Raw genomic sequence first — 20,595 nt, forward strand, 5'->3', positions numbered from 1 at the left:
TTTCAAGCAGTTAATCAGTGTAATGTCGTGTTGGGTTCTGGAGCTGTACGGTTAACTACTTACTAACAGAAAGAAATACTTTTGTTAATTTCCTGTGAACTAAAGCAGTAGCAACAGTGAAATGCCAACTGCATTTATTTATAGGGCACATAACGTAAATAAAAAAACCTAACAAAAAATAATAAGTAAAAATATTTCATGGCCAGCTGCCTCTACGTACCGTGGTGGTTTTGAGAATATCTCAGTTGCGCAAATCAGTAGGTTGTCTGAACCTCGGGAGTAGCCCAGTTTGTCAGTAAACATTTTTGACCAATGACCAACTGTCTCATTAGTAATCTTGAACCGAGAAGTCCTGTGGAGCAGCGTATGTCACCTTTTACGACGAAAAGTTGTAGCTTTCATTGTTTTGTTCAACTCTTCCAAATAAAGCAAACATAAACATTAAAACGAGGCCTCAATATTGGGAATATAATAATTAAGGGGACATTGTGCGTGACATTCGTTGAAATTTGACATTTTCTGTTTTCTACTCCATAATGTACTTTAGACTTTCCTGAACGTTTTGGTATATAATACATTAAATCAGACAATTGCGAGACCTTCAAATAATATTATAAATGTTGACATGTGACTGTCAAATTTCGCGGTTACGCATACACTGCCACAATTGAGCAGTCATATCTTGGGACCTACACAGTCTAGAGGGCTGTGAATTGCTTTGTTTTGTGCCTATTGCTACGTCTCAGAAACTGGTATTAAAAATCAAGCTGAGTAACACATAACTGTCCGATGGTAAGACAATAAAATGTGCTCTAAGGCTAACGGGCACAGTAATTGATGAATTACGTGAATACACTCCTGGAAATTGAAATAAGAACACCGTGAATTCATTGTCCCAGGAAGGGGAAACTTTATTGACACATTCCTGGGGTCAGATACATCACATGATCACACTAACAGAACCACAGGCACATAGACACAGGCGACAGAGCATGCACAATGTCGGCACTAGTACAGCGTATATCCACCTTTCGCAGCAATGCAGGCTGCTATTCTCCCATGGAGACGATCGTAGAGATGCTGGATGTAGTCCTGTGGAACGGCTTGCCATGCCATTTGCACCTGGCGCCTCAGTTGGACCAGCGTTCGTGCTGGACGTGCAGACCGCGTGAGACGACGCTTCACCCAGTCCCAAACATGCTCAATGGGGGACAGATCCGGAGATCTTGCTGGCCAGGGTAGTTGACTTACACCTTGTAGAGCACGTTGGGTGGCACGGGATACATGCGGACGTGCATTGTCCTGTTGGAACAGCAAGTTCCCTTGCCGGTCTAGGAATGGTAGAACGATGGGTTCGATGACGGTTTGGATGTACCGTGCACTATTCAGTGTCCCCTCGACGATCACCAGTGGTGTACGGCCAGTGTAGGAGATCGCTCCCCACACCATGATGCCGGGTGTTGGCCCTGTGTGCCTCGGTCGTATGCAGTCCTGATTGTGGCGCTCACCTGCACGGCGCCAAACACGCATACGACCATCATTGGCACCAAGGCAGAAGCGACTCTCATCGCTGAAGACGACACGTCTCCATTCGTCCCTCCATTCACGCCTGTCGCGACACCACTGGAGGCGGGCTGCACGATGTTGGGGCGTGAGCGGAAGACGGCCTAACGGTGTGCGGGACCGTAGCCCAGCTTCATGGAGACGGTTGCGAATGGTCCTCGCCGATACCGCAGGAGCAACAGTGTCCCTAATTTGCTGGGAAGTGGCGGTGCGGTCCCCTATGGCACTGCGTAGGATCCTACGGTCTTGGCGTGCATCCGTGCGTCGCTGCGGTCCGGTCCTAGGTCGACGGGCACGTGCACCTTCCGCCGTCCACTGGCGACAACGTCGATGTACTGTGGAGACCTCACGCCCCACGTGTTGAGCAATTCGGCGGTACGTCCACCCGGCCTCCCGCATGCCCACTATACGCCCTCGCTCAAAGTCCGTCAACTGCACATACGGTTCACGTCCACGCTGTCGCGGCATGCTACCAGTGTTAAAGACTGCGATGGAGCTCCGTATGCCACGGCAAACTGGCTGACACTGACGGCGGCGGTGCACAAATGCTGCGCAGCTAGCGCCATTCGACGGCCAACACCGCGGTTCCTGGTGCGTCCGCTGTGCCGTGCGTGTGATCATTGCTTGTACAGCCCTCTCGCAGTGTCCGGAGCAAATATGGTGGGTCTGACACACCGGTGTCAATGTGTTCTTTTTTCCATTTCCAGGAGTGTACTATTGGAAAGCCATTAGAGATAACTGTGACAATTTAGAGAAGATGAAATGAGCTGTGTGGAGTACTTTCTGTCATCGAGTATCAACTGATGAAAAGCCATCTCATGCTTTATGTCCACCTCCAGCAAACACTTGGTGTAAATATAGGCAAGATGGATTTTCTGGCACCCTGCATGAATTTACACATAAACATTCTCTTCCTTTGGCAGTAATGGAGGCAATCAAACCTATTACAGAGATTTGGCAGATCCTGAGTTTCTAAAGAAGTGTTTACATGGGAAGAGGCAGCATGTGAATGAGTCCTTCAATAATGTTGTGTGGTGCTGCGTGCCTAAATATGTAATTGTTGACCTTATGACTCTAAAGATAGCAGTGTCTGATGCTGTAATAACTTTTAATAGTGGTAACTATGAAAGACTTAAGGTTCTGGAGAAGTTTTGGGTAAGATTTGGACAGAACACAGCTAAAGGACTGCGTGAACTGGATGAGCTTTGTGCACGTGAAGCAGAGTTAGCTGCTCAGAAATGACAAACGAAGCAAGAAAGAAAAGGAGGAGGCAAGCACTGGGCTATTGTGACACTGAAGAAGACACAGACTATGGGCCAGGGCATTTCTAGTACATAAAAGACCTAGAAATGTAAGTCTTTATGAGAATTTGTAGCTAATAAAAAAGTTTTAAGCCTCAATATCTCTACACTACATTTTTCGCAGTATATGACCCGTTTTCTAAAAAAGTAGTGATAGTAGAGGTATGAAACTTTCACAGCATACCAAGTGTGACATTCAACACATACAGAACTAGAATAATTAAAGTATCCTGAGTTGTTTTGTTTTTATGTTCATTCATTTACGAAATTCTGTCAGAAAATTGAGTGCTTAAAAAAAAGCATGCCCAACAGTAAAATTTTAGTAATAATTGTAGTTCAGTGTATTTAGAAAGGTGCATTCAATAATTATGGAAAATTGTAAGTTGGTGTCATAAGAAGTTTCCAAGATAATGGGTCACAAAATTCGATAGTTTAACACTGGCGGCATAGGACACATAATGTCCCCTTAATTTTTCTCCGCCGTGTCACAACCATCGCTCCTACAATGTTACGGCAACGGCATAATTTCATAAATATAAATGAAATTTATAAATCAGCCCTCCATTAATAATAGAACATATGCAATATCTAAAAATTAGCGATCATGGCGGACATGGATGGGAACTCCGGACAGGTGCACTAGAAATGCCCTGGCCCATAGTCTGTGTCTGGGAATGTGGATTGGCAGGGCAGCGCGCCGAGATAGTCTGTGCATTTGTGATAAACACTGTGTCCGGATGGGGCATTGGTTACGTTAGTTAAACATGGCATCCCTCTTTCAAAATGACTACCGTGTATCAGCACGGAACACTGAAGAGACAAAAGTTAAGGGGTACCCCTTAATGTCGTTTCGGACCTCCTTTTGCCTGGAATAGAGTAGCATCTCGATGTGGCACGGACTCAACAATCTTTGCAATTCTCCTGCAGAAATACTGAGCCACGTTGCCTCTGTAACAGTCTATAATTCCAAAAGTGTCGCCGGCGCAGGATGTAATGCACAAACTGACCTCTCGAATATGTCAAATAAATGTTCGAAGGGATTCGTGTCGGGCGATCTTAGTGACCGAATCATTCGCTCAAATCGTCCAGAATGTTCTTCAAACCAATCGCGAATAACTGTGGCCTTGTGACATGAAGCATTATCAACCACAAAAATTCCATCGTTGTTGGGAACAAGAAGTCCATGAATGGCTGCAAATAGTCTCCATGCAGCCGAGCATAACCGTTTCCAGTCAGTGATCGGTTCAATTGGCCCAGGACCCAGTCCATCCCATGTAAACACAGCCCACACCTTTGTGGAGCCACTACCAGCTTGCACAGTGACTTGACAACCTGGATCCATTGCTTCGTGTGATTCCCGCCACATTCTGACCCTACCATCAGCTGTTACCAGTTGAAATAAGGACTCTGGTGATAAGGCCACGATTTTCCAGTCTGCTATTGTCCAGATTTCGCCTCAGTGTCCTAACGGATACTTTCTTCGCACGTCCCACATCGATTTCTACCGTTACTTAGCGCAGTGTTGCTTGTCTGTTTACAATGTCAGGTTTACGCAGACTCCGCTGCTGTCAGTCTCGTTAACTGAAGGCCGTCGGCCACAGTGTTGTCTTTGGTGGGAGGTAATGCCTATATTTTGCATTCTGGACACACTCTTGGCTCTATGGATCTTGGAATACTGAATTTCCTAACGATTTCCGCAGTAACGACTTCAAACTAACATTCTGTATTCAAAGTCTATTAATTCCTGTCGTGGGGCCATAATCACGTCGGAAGCATTTTCACGTGAATCATCCGAATATAAATGATGGCACCGCCAATGCACTGCTCTTTCATACCGTATGTATGCGGCACTACTGCCATTTGTATATGTGCTTATCACTATCCAATGATTTTTGTCACCCTAGTGTATACTGACGAGCCAAAACATTATGGCTTATTAGTGTGGTAATCCACCTTTGGAACGCATTTCAGCAGCGACTCTGCTTGGCGTTGCTCTGATAAGTCTTTGGTAGGTTTCCGCACGAATGGGACCGCGTGTCTGAGCACAAGTCATGCGATTCTCGTAAACTACGGGTGTGGACTGGACCCAACGTCGTCTCAGACGTATTTCATCGGTTTTAGATTAGGCGAATTTGCTACGAAACATCAACGTGGGTTCACTGTTATCTCCTTAAACAGTGGCTACCAGGATGCTCTCCTTTTCGGGGAAGATATCAAGCATGACTCGAGTGTCTGTGTACGCTACATGTTTCGAGCAGACGTTCGCTTCCATAACGACGTGCCTGGACACAATCTCCGGTCTGGTGTAACAAGAAACGTGATTCATCCGATCAGGCAACTCTTTTCCATTGATCCATGATCCAGTGTCGATAATCCTGTGTAATCATAATTGACAATATAAGGTCGTCAACATGGAAACGCTTAGTGGTCGCCTGCTGTGAAGCCACATGTTTAAAAATGTCGCTGAACGGTGTGCTCATTCCATGTTTCCTTTGTTAAAGAAGCTTATGTTAGTGGATTTCTTCACGTGTAGCCCATATTGCCGCTAGAATGGTTCCCTATTCGTCTCTGCTGTATTTGTATACTTTTCATTTCGCTTCACGTGTTCGCAACCCCACCAAGCAATGCTCATAATTTTTTCGACCATGGATGTCATTGACATTACACGTAACTAGCAAAGGAAACTCACACTCTCACTTCACCTCAAGATATTCTCAGTGAGCAGTCAAAGCCAAGAAATAGATTCTGCAGATTTTCCTTGAGCTCTCCAGTTATGTTGAACGCCACATAGACACCACTCAGCGTTCTGAGGAGCCATATCTTTACTTATTATCAAACAGATGACGTAGAAGAAATGAAGAAAGGCGCAAGGCAAGTCAGCGCACTATACGAACATTCTTCTTTCAAATTGAAGAGAAACTGGTATAGTCATGATTACAGAGATATGTAAACACGCAGAAATCGGTGCTGCGATCGGCAACGCCTATGTAAGACAAGAAGTGTCTGGTGCAGTTGTTAGATCGATTACTGCTGCTACAACGGCAGGTTATCTACACTTAAATGAGTTTGAACGTGGTGCTATAGCCGCCACACGAGCGATGGGACACACCATCTCCGAGGTAGCAATGAAGTGGGTATCTTTCCATACGAGCATTACACGACTGTAGCGTGAATATCACATCAACATCAAATCTTCGACATCGCTGTGGGCCGGAAAAAATCCTGCAAGAACGGGACCAGCGACGACTGAAGACAATCGTTGAACATGACAGAAGGGAAACCCTTCCGCAAATTGCTGCAGATTTCAATGCTGGACATCAACAAGTGTCAGCATGCGAACCATTTAACGAAACATCACCCATATGGGCTTTCGGAGCCGAAGGCCCGCTAGTGTATCCTTGATGACTGCAGGACACAAAATTTTATGCCTCGCCTGTGCCCATCAGTAATGACATTGGACTGTTGATGACTGGAAACATGTTGCCTGGTGGACAAGTCTGGTTTCAAATTGTATCGAGCGGATGGACGTGTACAGCTATGGAGACAACATCTTGAATCAATGGACCGTGAATGCCAGCAGGGAATTGTTCAAGCTGGTGGAGGCTCTGTAATGGTGTGGGGCATGTGCAGTTTGAGTTATATGGGACCCCTCATACGTCTAGATACGACTGTGATAGGTGACACGTACGTAAGCATCCTGTCTGATCACCTGCATCTATTGATGCCCATCCATTGATGTCCATTGTGCAGTCCGACGGACTTGGGCAATTCCATGAGGACAGTGCGACAGCCACACGTCCAGAATTGCTACAGAGTGGCTCCAAAAACACTCTTCTGAGTTTAAACACTTCCGCTGCCCACCAAACTCCCTAGACATGAACATTATTGAGCAAATATGGGATGCCTTACAACGTGCTGTTCAGAAAAGTTCTCCAATCCCTCGAACTCTTAAAGATTTATGGGCAGCTCTGTACGCTTCATGGTGTCAGTTCTCTCCAGCCCTACTTCATACATTAGTTGAGTCCATGCCACGTCATGTTGCTGCACATCTGTGTGCTCGCGGGGGCCCTACAAGATATTAGGCAGGTGAACCAGTCTCTTTGGTTCTTCAGTGTACTTCTCCTCCTCTCCAGGAATTAGGCAAAATTTTCTTTTACATTACCCATTTTTGCTGGAGCTGTCCTCTATCTCGTTGTCCTTAACATTTACATTTTCTAACCTTTAAGAGCAGTCTCTCGCTCTCCATTCTTACTAGATGTTCTTTCCATTTTGTTTTATAATTTAGAAATTTATCATTTAGGCTACATAAAATTTAGTTCCTTACTAATACCTTGTGTCCTTAGCCTGTATTCCATTGGACAATCCTTAATTCTCAGAAATTTTATTTTTTGTACTTGAATGTGGCTTGGTTGGGTTTTGGTAGGCGCCCAGGTTTCGCTTCCATAGAGCAGGGTGGGGACTGAAACAGTTTCGTGGGATTAAATTTGAGTATCTTTCCTAGTCTTCTTTCATTTTTAAAGTTTCTGCTGTTTGTTCCCTATCCACAGCTGAGTTTATTAAGGTTAATTTCTACACCTTTGCTGCACCCATATGTCATCTCGCTTTCTAGGTAACTTCAGTGGTTACATATGCAAAATCTGATCTGTCATTATTTTGATCCTGACCTTTTCTTTCCCCACGATGGTAATTGTCGCAGTTTTTCGTTTTGAGATTTCCATGTCAAATTTTGCACTTACTTGTTTCAATAAGTAAATTCCTTTCTGAAGATCCTCTTTTTTTATCTGCTAGGAGCTGTATCGTCAACACATAGTAAGTTATTTAAAAGCGCTCTGCTATTTAGGTTCCACCTGCAGCATACCAGTTCTGTTATGTTTTTAAAACTTATGTTTAATATCGTAGCATGTATACTTATTGCTGAGTCGAGTAAACTTATTCCTTTTCAGTTACTGCACAGGGGTTTTGTTTCCATTTTTAAAAACTGGTATCACTCAAAAATCTTCCAATCATTGAGGATACGCTTGCTCTTCAAACACTCGTTTAAGATATGTAGCAGTCACACGTGTGGCGTCATTCCTCCATATTTTAGCATTTTAGCGTTAGTACCACCTTTCCCTGTCGCTTTTCTGTTCTTAACTGTGTTAAGGCACATGTTACATCGTCAGACAATATTTCATGTGATCCCATCTCATCTATTAGCTCAATTTCAGTCTCTCGTGCTGTATCAACAAAAAACAATCCTTTGTTGGAATTTACCCATCGTTCATCACCAGTACTATTTATGTGCATCTTCTTTTTTCCTGTTGTCTTTTTTAAAACCTTATGTGCCATCTGCTGTTCCCGTGAACCTCATTCTTGATGTTAGAGACAAATACATCCCATTGTTCCTGGTGTGCCTTCCTATTTTTTTTTTCTTTTCTTTTGGTGCATCAGTCTTCTGACAGGTTTGATGCGGCCCGCCAAATTTCTATCCTACGCCAACCTCGTTATCTCAGAGTAGCACTTGCAACCTACGTCCTCAATTATTTGCTGCTACAGTTATTGAACTTTGCAGCTTCCTCTAGTACCATGGAAGTCATGCCGTGATGTCTTAACAGATGTCCTGTTATCCTGTCCCTTCTCCTTATAAGTATTTCCCATATACTTTCCTCTCCGATGCTGCGCAGAACCTTCTCATTCCTTACCGCAACAGTCCACCTAATTATCAACATTCGTCTGTAGCACCACATATCAAATGCTTCGATTCTCTTCTGTTCCGGTTTTCCCACAGTCCATGTTTCACTACCATATAATGCTGTGCTCCAAATATACGTTCTCAGAAATTCCTTCCTCAAATCAAGGCCTATGTTTGATACTAGCAGACTTCTTTTGGCCAGGAATCCTCTTTTTGCAAGTGCTAGTCTGGTTTTTATGTCCTCCTTGCTCCGTCGGTCATTGGATACTTGGCTGCTTAGATAGCAGAATTCCTTAACTTCATCTGTTTCATGACCATCAATCCTGACGTTAAGTTTCTCGCTGTTCTATTTCGGCTGCTTCTCATTACTTTCGTCTTCCTTTGATGCAATCTCTGTCCATATTATGTACTCATTAGATTGTTCATTCTTCTGCAATTCTTCTTCATTTTCACTCAGGATAGCAATGTCATCAGCGAATCCTATCACTGGTATGTTTTCAGCTTCAATTTTAATTCCACTCATGAACTTTTCTTTTATTTCCATAATTGATTCTTCGACGTACAGACTGAACAGTGGGGGCGGACGACTGCATCCCTGTCTTACACTCCTTTAATCAAAGCACATCGTTCTTGGTCGTATAATCTTATTATTCCTTCTTAGCTCTTATACCTATTGTATATTACCCGTCTCTTTCTATAGCTTACACCTAACTGTCTTAGAATTTCGAACATATTACACTATTTTACACTGTCGAACGTTTTTTCCAGGTCGACATATCCTATGAGAGTGCCTTGATTTTTCTTTAAACTTGCTTCTGTTATCAACCGCAACGTCGTAATTGCCTTTTTTGGTGCCTACACTTTTCCTGAAGCCAAAATGACAATCATCTAACACGTATTCAATTTTCTTTTTCATTCTTCTGTCTGCTGTTATTGTCAGCAACTTAGATGTTCGAGCTGTTAGCTGATTGTGCGATAATTCTCGCCCTTGTCATCTCTAGTAGTCTTCGGAATTGTGTTGACGACGTTTTTCCGAAATTGTTATAGTATAAAACCAGTCTCATACATTCTACACACCAACGTGAATAGTCGTTTTGTTGCCAATTCCTCCAATGATTTCAGAAATTCTGATGGAATATTATCTATCCCTTCTACCTTATTTGCTCTTAAGTCCTTCAAAGCTCTTTTAAATTCTGATTCTAATACTGGATCCACTATCTTTTCTAAATCGACTCATGTTTCTTCCTCTATCACATCAGACAAATCTTCCCCCCTCATAGAGGCTTTCAAAGTGTTCTTTCCACCTATCCACTCTCTCCTCAGCATTTAGCAGTGGAATTCCCGTTGAACTCTTATTGTTATCCCCCTTTCTTTTAATGTCACCGAAGTTTGTTTTGACTTTCTGGTATGTTGAGTCTGCCTTCCGACAATCATTTCTTTTTCTGTGTCTTCACCTTTCTCCTGCAGCCATTTCGTCTTAGCTACCTCGCACTTCGTATTTATTTCATGCCTCATCGATTTGTATTTCTGCATCCCTGAGTTTCCCGGAACATTTTTGTACTTTCTCCTTTCATCGATCAATTGAAGTAATTCTTCTGTTACCCATGGTTTTTTCGCATTTACCTTCTTTGTAACTATGTTTTTCTTCCCAAGTTCTGTGATGGCCCTTTCTAGAGATGTCCATTCTTCTTCAACTGTACTGCCTACTGAACTATTCCTTATTGCTGTTACTACAGCCTTAGAGAACTTCATCTGTATCTCGTCATTCCATAGTACTTCCGTGTCCCACTTCTTTGCGTATTGATTCTTCCTGACTAATGTATTAAGCTCCAGCCTACTCTTCATCACTACTACAATGTGATATGTATCTATATTTGCTGCTGGGTACTCCTTACAATCCAGTACCTGATATCGGAATCTCTGTCTGACCATGATGTAATCTAACTGAAGTCTTTCCGTATCACTCGGCCTTTTCCATTTATACCTCCTCCTCTTGTGATTCTTGAACAGAGTATTCGCTATTACTAGCTGAAACTTGTTACAAAACTCAATTAGTCTTTCTCTTCTCTCATTCCTTGTCCAAAGCCAATTTTCCCCTGTAACACTTTCTTCTACTCCTTCCCCTACAACTGCGTTCAAGTCCCCCATGACTATTAGATTGTCATCCACCTTTATATACAGTTATACCCTTTCGGTATCCTCATACACCTTCTCTCTCTCTTCATCTTCAGCTTGCGACGTCGGCATGTATATGAGAACTATCGTTGTCGGTGTTGGTTTGCTGTCGATTCTGATAAGAACAACCCTCTCACTGAACTGTTCACAGTAACATACTCTCTGCCCTACTTTCCTATTCATATCGAATCCTACTCCGTTTACACAATTTTCTGCTGTTGTTGCCATTACCATATACTCATCTGACCAGAAATCTTTGTCTTCTTTTCAATTCACTTCACTGACTCCTTCTATATCTAGATTGATCCTTTGCATTTCCCTTTTCAGATTTTCTAGTTTCCCTACCACGTTCAAGCTTTTTCTCGTGGTAACCTCCCCCATGGCAGTCCACTCCTGGAGATGTGAATGGGGGGACTATTCTGGATTTTTTTGCCAATGGAGAGATCAACATGACACTTCTTCAATTACAGACCACATGTCCTTTGGATACACGTTAGGTGTCTGTAATTCAATAGGTTCCATTGCCTTCTGCTTCCTCATGCCGTTGATCATTGCTGATTCCTCCGCGTTTAGGGGCAGTTTTCCTCGCCTAGGACAAGAGAGTGCCCTGAACCTCTGTCCGCTCCTCCGCCCTCTCTGACAAGGCGGTTGCCAGAATGAGGGTGACTTCTTATGCAGGAAGTCTTCGGCCGCCATTGCTGATTATTGATCAAAATTTAAGCAGTGGTGTGATTGGAACCCTAGGCAGAAGACATTTTGATAAGGAATCAAAGGCGCTACCCTTTTTTTTCTTCTATTTTGTTCGATATAGTTCGTTGCGTTTCGTCTGGGCGGACGTCACAAGACATTCGTTCAAGTTGATCGTTGATTCCTTGACTCAGTTTTTTTATTAGAGAGAGCATGCAGCCCTCCGACCGAACACGACCGCTAGATCACGGGTGCAACGTCAGCATATGCCTGATGTAAAGTAAGCATTACGTGTAAAACGACCGAAATATGGAAAAAGATAACACAAAGTCATATTGATCCATGATAACGGCCCATCACACACCCACCCACCCACCCACCCACACACACACACACACACACACACACAGCGAAACGGGTCAGGGAAACGATTGAGGCGTTCAGTTAGTAAATAATATGCCATGCGACTTACTCTACAGACTTGTCTCCATCCGATTATCATCTATTTGCCTCAATGGGAAGCGGTCTCGCTAAACAACGCTTCAGTTCGTATGAAAATGTACGAAATTGGGCTCGCAGGCTCACTGAATGGTTTGCTTCAAAAGAAGAACCGTTTCTTTTTTTTTGCGTGGCATTCGTAATGTGGTGGGAGAAATATGTAAATAGCAGTGGAGATTATTTTGAATAAAATTTTTCTTATCAGTTTTAAACAGCAGACGCGTAATTATTGAAACCAAATTCCGGTTTCATACTTTTACACCTGGTAGGCTATGTTTTCTTGTCGGGTTATCTGTAATTAATTTGCTTGATGGATTGTAAGCAGAATCATGAGTTGTAAAGCACAAGCCTGAAATTGCAACTGTCTTCAAGAAAATTGTGAAACTAAAATATGAATTTAAATGGATACGCATGCATTCCGTTTAATTTTTGAGGTTTTTGCTTCCACCTAACAACGTGTAAGGGTAAAAGAGTAACAAAACACCGTTCCCTTGTGCAAGTGTGAATAAATAAAACTCATTTACTTTATATATTTTCAACTGAATGCACATTGGCATATCTATATATATTACATGTCACCCCTACATCACATAAAGTGGCGCTAACTACATAAATATTCTTAGGCTCTACAGGAACAGACGACAGACTTTTGACGTTTCATACACTATTCTACAAGAAGTGTAGCCATTTAAAGATGGGCTTAATGGCCCAGAAGCAGTCATGGCAATAACAAAACTTGTTAAAAGTATTTGTGGCTGGTTGAGGTCCCCACAGCAACCTTCTCTCCCAATTTGTTTCCGTAAATAATCTATATTAATCATCTGTTTCTGCAATTTATTCTTATTGTTCCCAGGATTTATCACTCATGATACCAGGTCACGTGACAGAAGCCTTCCTCTGAATAACTTTCTATTTGTGCAGTATTTGTCTGGATGGTGGATAAAGTGCTGGTAAGTGCTTTATGGGTGATGAGACAGCGTTCCACTTGGATAGTCTGAGGCGTCTGTCCCAAAACTATCTGTAGCGTCACACTTGCGTTGTTTCCAAGGTTACCGTAATGGGCAGCCAGACTGGCCCATATGACAGCCAGTCGCATCCGAATGATATCTAGATCTCTGAATTAATTCCAGCTCTCCTGTCTCCCTCGTTTAGACCTACAGTCCCTTTTCTGTTCCATTCAAAATCTAAGTAATGATAGTGCTAAGTTTAGAAAGATACAAGGCAATTCCAAACGTCGTGTGACAAGCAGTTAAGCAAATGGATCATGTTGGGGAGTGCGTCCAATCGCTTGTTTCCTTATAATGTGACTGAATTAACATTTATTCCTTCACGTAATAACTATTGCCCTTACGATAGAATCTAAGTTAGTTGTTAATAGAACAACCAGTCTCATAAAACGAGTATGTGCGATTGTAGGTGTCGGCAAAGCTATTGTCTGCAGGGATACGTCCGATTTCATTATTCAAACGCATGAAAGGGAAGCAGTGGTTGGAAGGGTAATGAGACAGGGTTGTAGCCTATCCCCGATGTTATTCAATCTGTATATTGAGCAAGGAGTCAAGGAAACAAAAGAAAAATTCGGAGTAGGTATTAAAGTCCATGGAGAAGAAATAAAAAGTTTGAGGTTCGCCGATGACATTGGAAGAGCAGGACTTGGAAGAGCAGTTGAACGGAATGGACAGTGTCTTGAAAGGAGGATATAAGATGAACATCAACAAAAGCAAAACGAGGATAATCGAATGAAGTCGAATTAAGTCGGGTGATGCTGAGGGAATTAGATTAGGAAATGAGACACTTAAAGTAGTAAAGGCGTTTTGCTATTTGGGGAGAAAAATAACTGATGATTTTAGAAGTAGAGAGGATATAAAATGTAGACTGGCAATGGCAAGGAAAGCGTTTCTGGCGAAGAGAAATTTGTTAATATCGAGTATAGATTTAAGTGTCAGGAAGTCGTTTCTGAAAGTCTTTGTATGGAGTGTAGCCATGTACGGAAGTGAAACATGCACGATAAATAGTTTGGACAAGAAGAGAATAGAAGCTTTCGAAATGTGGTGCTACAGAAGAATGCTGAAGATTAGATGGGTAGATCACATAACTAATGAGGAGGTATTGAACAGAATTGGGGAGAAGAGAAGTTTGTGGCACAACTTGACAAGAAGAAGTGACCGGTTGGTAGGACATGTTCTGAGGCATCAAGGGATCACCAATTTAGCATTGGAGGGCAGCGTGGAGGGTAAAAATCGTAGAGGGAGACCAAGAGATGAATACACTAAGCAGATTCAGAAGGATGTAGGTTGCAGTAGGTACTGGGAGATGAAGAAGCTTACACAGGATAGAGTAGCATCAAACCAGTCTCAGGACTGAAGACCACAACAACAACAACAACAACAACAACGCCTAGGATTTGACACTACTGAAACAAGTTATTACATCATCATGTACAGCCACTTCATGTTCATCTCGCCCGTATAAACATCGTTCGTCCATATTCTGTTCCACAATAACTGCTAGATGGACTCGCAGTCATCCTGATTGACATAAACGGTCGGCAACGCGTAATAACTACGATCATCCAATGTGAAGGTGATTAAGCGCGATCCATGCTCCATTTATTCAGAGTATTCATGCTAATACGAATATTTTGCGATAAAGTGTCAAATATAGGATACTTTCTACCGCCTATTACATTATCTTCGCAGTCAAATCACAAGATCATTGATCTGTACATCATATTATAAATTAAATGTGTGTATACTACATAGTCTTCACAACAGATGTATTTTCTATCAGTATTGGAAGCAACATTTTCGTTTCGCTTTAGAGAAAGTAACCCCGAATCTCTGCAATGATGATCTGTCGAATTTAATATTATCATATTATATATTTTGTGGAAATTGGTAGACGTTCGTCTATTCATTTTCCTGTATCCAACGAAATTATATACAAAATGTCAGAATATTTACATACTCCTGTTAAATGGTACTTTTTTTCCTTAGCTGACTAAGTAACCTACAGTGCTCAGTAAATTAAATTGCTAACGTGTTGTTGTTGTGGTCTTCAGTCCTGAGACTGGTTTGCTGCAGCTCTCCATGCTACTCTATCCTGTGCAAGCTTCTTCATCTCCCAGTACCTACTGCAACCTACGTCCTTCTGAATCTGCTTAGTGTATTCATCTCTTGGTCTCCCTCTATGATTTGTACCCTCCACACTGCCCTCCAATGCTAAATTGGTGATCCCTTGATGCCTCAGAACATGTCCTACCAACCGGTCCCTTCTTCTTGTCAAGTAGTGCTACAAACTCCTCTTCTCCCCAATTCTATTCAATACCTCCTCATTAGTTATGTGGTCTACCCATCTAATATTCAGCATTCTTCTGTAGCACCACATTTCGAAAGCATCTATTCTCTTCTTGTCCTAACTATTTATCGTCCATGTTTCACTTCCATACATGGCTACACTCCATACAAAGACTTTCAGAAACGACTTCCTGACACGTAAATCTATACTCGATGTTAACAAATTTCTCTTCTTCAGAAACGCTTTTCTTGCCATTGCCAGTCTACATTTTATATCCTCTCTACTTCGACCATCATCAGTTATTTTGCTCCCCAAAAACTAACGTGTTAGTAGGTTTACATTCTTTTAGTTTTTGCTTCCAAACCTTTTCACCAACGTATTTGTTATTGGACAGAATGTTTGGTTCCTGACATCCTTACACAGTCTGATGAGTCACTTTCTGAAAAGCTTGGATGTTCCTAAAGATGTTGAATACACTTGGAGACGAACTGGAGATTACCATACAAATAGAAAATTAATGTCATTCAGCTACTGGTTACTGAATATTGATCTAAAATAACATCAGCAAATGTAGCAGGTAAAAGAACATGATTTTTCGGTAGATGAGGGAATGGATATTGGGACAGAATGGAAAAGACAAGACCGCTATTCAGAAAAATGACAAAATCACTGGTAGTGATTACACTTTATTTTTCGACAAGAAATCGAAATTCTTCATATTGAGAAAGTACAAGGATAGTACCAGGCCTTAGGGACAGGTCAGAAAGTGCTGGTTCCAGAAGCATGTAAGTCGTGTACCGTTCTTCTCGGCGAGTATTATGTAGATTTGTCCCTGACTTTCATGTAAGGAACTGTAGCATCTTTCCTTGTAAGTGCACACCCTGTTCGTATACGGACACCCCTTGATTTGACCACTGATATCATTCAGTATCGCTCAAGTATTGCCACACCTCTTGGTTTCAACAACGCTGCTCAGTGTTCGCCGCCTCGAAGCCAAACAGCATGTTCTTAAGATTAAGGTTTTCGTCGACGATAATCTGTTATTATACCTACAACATTTCCCGACATTTCAGATTAACAGAAATCTTATCTTTCTTGAGTTACCTTTCATGTAGTTCCTTGCTTGGTCAATGAAAATCGATTGAGCCATTTCGACAGTATCTGTTACACATGACTGCCATGTAACATTCTAGTATCGGTGACTCAGATACGTCATAATGTTGTGTCAATGTTTCCGTTGATGGAGTTTTGTGAAGCGCTTAAGGGTTGTCAGCCAACGCGGAGAACCGAAGAACTTCATGGGCCAGCCGAACTTTGCACCGAGTGTGTACCCTAGAAGACACTGTGAGGAGTTTTGTGATTTAACGAGTGGTATTACCCCAAGGCTTAGTAATGATGAAGAGTATACCACCACCTCTCTTTCCCTCGCTGTACATATAATGTAGATATTTTTACATTCACAACACAATGTCTAACAAAGGCGGACATACAAAGACTATCGAAACACAGCTAAACAGAATCAAGTCCGAAAGACATGCAAGTTCGAGTATAAGAAACAGGCTAACCAAGGTTCACTGTTTAGATTCGCCGTCGCTGTTTGAAGACACCAAGAGAGCGGTTACCGTCTACTGGCCCCTACAAAGCAAAGCGTAAGCCCGGACTGGACCCTTGGATGTTGGGGATGCTGGCTGCAGATAACACGGGTACCCCTGGAAAAGGAGTGCCATAAGAAATCGGAGACTGTGTAATGATAAACGAACGTCCTACGCCATCACAAACATTTCTTCTCCACAATGATTCGAACCTCCCACTGCTGAGCGCGTTGAAGGCTTCCACCAAGCAGGTGGGAGGAAAGAATTACACGGCCGGGAATCCCACCATTAAATGTCTCTTCGCTCTGGTTGTCTGCGTCCTGGCAGTTTCTTACACACTTACGTCAACAGCACTTAGCAGGATGCTTTCACACAGGAGCAATTCGAGTGACAATTTGGCGCAGCACGAGGTTTTGCGACACACTAATGGCTGGATGAGTGTGACAGGAGGATATTCTGTGTCAGCCATGAATTTATGAACAGATCAGTCACGTTTTTTAGACGACAAGAACTACATAATTTCACTTGATTCGTTACAGATTTTGTAGGGAAAAATGATATCTATTTCCTGTAGTGCAAAATGAAAAATTCGTTTTTGATTTTAGTAAAGAGGCTTCAAAATGTTACTTTTTGCACAAATGCAACATAAACAGCGCTAGGTGAAATACCCCGATCGAACACAATAAAATAATAAAGAAGAAAAGAGGCTTTCAAACCTTTGAAATCCACTTCAGACATATGGCACGACGTAAGACACACAGAGAACCAGGAATCACAAGTTAATCAAATATTAACGAAGCTGTATCAAGTCAACGCTCAATGTCACAATACATCAATAGTTGTCAGTTACGGAAAGAAAACACATTCTCTCTCTCTCTCTCTTGTTTTGCAGCCGTCTCATACTACATACGTAGACTTATAAATGTTATCACATAACTAACACTTGACAGTGCTGTTCACGTTCACCATTGGTTCAGTCAAGACAGCGCAATATGATTTTTCAGTTATACAGAAACAGATTTCAAATAGTTAAATTATAATGTGGGACAGAATTGTATTATCAATCAGATTTAAATTATTAACAATGAAACCGGTGTGATATCCACACCTATTTTTATTCAGAATCATATTCGCGACAGCGTTGTGTGAGGAATGCGAATGAGCATTCTCGTGATATTAATAAAAACGACTTCATCGAAAATATAGTAACAAATAAAGTTATTATCAATTACATAATTTATATCTCAGACAAAACTCATGGAAAAAGATTATGAAAATTTGCATATTTTGTTACTTATGATTCTTCTAGGATAATCCTTCTTCTTGTTCGAACTGTTGTACTGATAGCATGGATTGATGTCTTGTAACACAGAGGTCTGTAAGAAACTGCACTATGTTGCTAATGTAATATTTGAAAAATAGATTTCATATGTAATTGAAATGAATCTTCCTTGTTTGGAGTTTTATTTCATTCTGATTCTCGTTCTATATAAATGTTAAGTTTTCTGATCAGCTACAAAGGAGCGCAGCCATTAGCGCTATTGATCTACAGCGCGGTTTACTGGTAAATGTTGAATAATAAGCGATTAACATTGAGAAATATTTTCAAATGTTCCTGAATATAGTCAAGGTACAAATAGATTTAATATGTATTATTTGTTAGTAGTAAAACAGTGCCTGAAGCAGAATCGATAAGTGATTGTCTTATGATAGCCGCCATCTCAGTGAAATATTGCGGCAGCAGTTTTAAATTGATATTCTATACAAACATAAATGTTGTTGGTCATAATTGCAATAATAATTGTGTATTGGTGGCCCAGAACCCACTCAGAGATAATAAATTCCAGTTAGACTGTAAATAATGTTTAAATGTACTGAACTTGGGTCAATGCAAACAGTAACTTACGTGATACCAATTACTAAATGCCGATGTGTGAAGCCTCGTTATTTCGTAACAACTTCTATGAAATATCTTGACTGGAAACAATACATTGGTGCTGTGCGCGTGTTGTATTGTGACAAAACAGCTTATTTTGCTTAAAGAAATGTGTTGCCACCTTGAATAATAGTAGCGTTAGAATCGATAGACGATCTGCAACTAGTAATGAGGCTATTATGCAACATTGCTGGAAATTATTAAAAAATCATTACTCTTGTATAGTTCAGATTACTTATCATACATTTAGCTTGTTTGGTGGTTATAAATGATTACTTATGTGAATGAACTTAGTACCATTTACACTGCTTGACAAACATTGCTACACGTTCTCAAGTGGAGATTTCTGTAACAAAATAATGACCGTTAGCAGGGAAAAGCAGTCATTAAATGAAACCTCATGTTACATTAATAATAAGTCACTGGTTTTGTTGTAGTCTAGTGAAAACTAGCACAATACTCTACGACACATGACACCGGTTATTTCTTAATAGCTCAGCAAAGAAGAACACGACTGCAGATGTGAACTACATTAAAAGTTCCATACATACATTTAACGTGATGTCTACGACAATGTTTCATTCTCTTTTGAATCTACGAGTTAGTTTAGACTATCAGATGTTGTCCTAGCCACATTGGTAATAATGTCGATATGTTGCCATCTTCTGTGCAGAGGCGATTCTATGGCCGGTGTTTCACTTCCTCAACCAACTGATCAAGTCGCACTCTTGCGTAACAGTTGTAAAAACGAGCATTGTAGAATCAGCTTGGTCATCTTTTGCAAATCAGTGAGTGAAGGTAATAGGCTTACAGTAGCTTTCATACCTTCTCAATTAAAAATGTCCGAACATGTTGAAAATTCCAAGAGGGCTCTCTACCTAGCTCCCACAGGCTCCGTTGATTTTAACAGTGCTTTCTGGTTACAGCTATACTGATCAGCCAGAACACTACGGCCACCTACCTAATAGCCAGTATGCCCACCTTTGGTGCGGAAAACAGTGGCGATGCGTCGAGGCATGAAAGCAGTGAGGCCTTGGTATATTTGGCACCACACTGCTCACCTGCGTTCCATCAACTGCAACTCGCCAAGGCGTTTCTCGAAACACCCGATCACACTCCTGGCACTGTGACACAGATCATTATCTTGTTGAAAAATGACACTGCCATCGACAAACAAGGTCGTCATGAAGAAGGGTACATGGTCTGCAACCAACGTACGATACTCCTTGGCCGTCGTGGTGCCTTGCACGAGCTCCACTGGACCTATGGATGCCGAGAGCATAATGTAGCCGCTCTTAGCTTGTCTCCACGCCGCAGTACAGATGTCAAGGAGCTGTTCCCCTGGAAGACGACGGATTCATGCTTTCCCATCGGCATGATGAAGAAGGTATCGGGATTCCTCAGGCCATGCAACTGTCCGCCACTGGGCCTATGTCCAGTGCCGATGGTCAAGTGCCCGTTTCAGTCGTAGTTACCGATATCGTGGTGTTGACATTGGCACATGGGTCGTCGGCTGCGGAAGCCCATCCTTAGAAGTGTTCGTTGCATAGTGCATTCAGACACACTTGTACTCGGACCAGCAATAAAGTCTGATGACAGTTCGCCACAGTTCTCCGCCTATCCTGTTTCACCAGTCTGTTCAGCCTACGACGTCCGACATTTGTAATGAGGATTGGTCGTCCAGCCCCACGACTTCTGGACCTGGTTTCACCTCGTGTTGAAGACACTCACCACAACACCCCTCGAACACCTGACAAGTCATGCAGTTTTCGAAATGCTCCTCCCGAGTTCCGGGCCATCACAATCTGCCCTCGGTCAAACTCAGATTGAAATTACAATGAAATGAATACCCTTAGCTGCATACAGGCGTTGATA

This window comes from Schistocerca cancellata, chromosome 1 (genome assembly GCF_023864275.1).
Source record: "Schistocerca cancellata isolate TAMUIC-IGC-003103 chromosome 1, iqSchCanc2.1, whole genome shotgun sequence".
Lineage (NCBI taxonomy): Eukaryota > Metazoa > Arthropoda > Insecta > Orthoptera > Acrididae > Schistocerca > Schistocerca cancellata.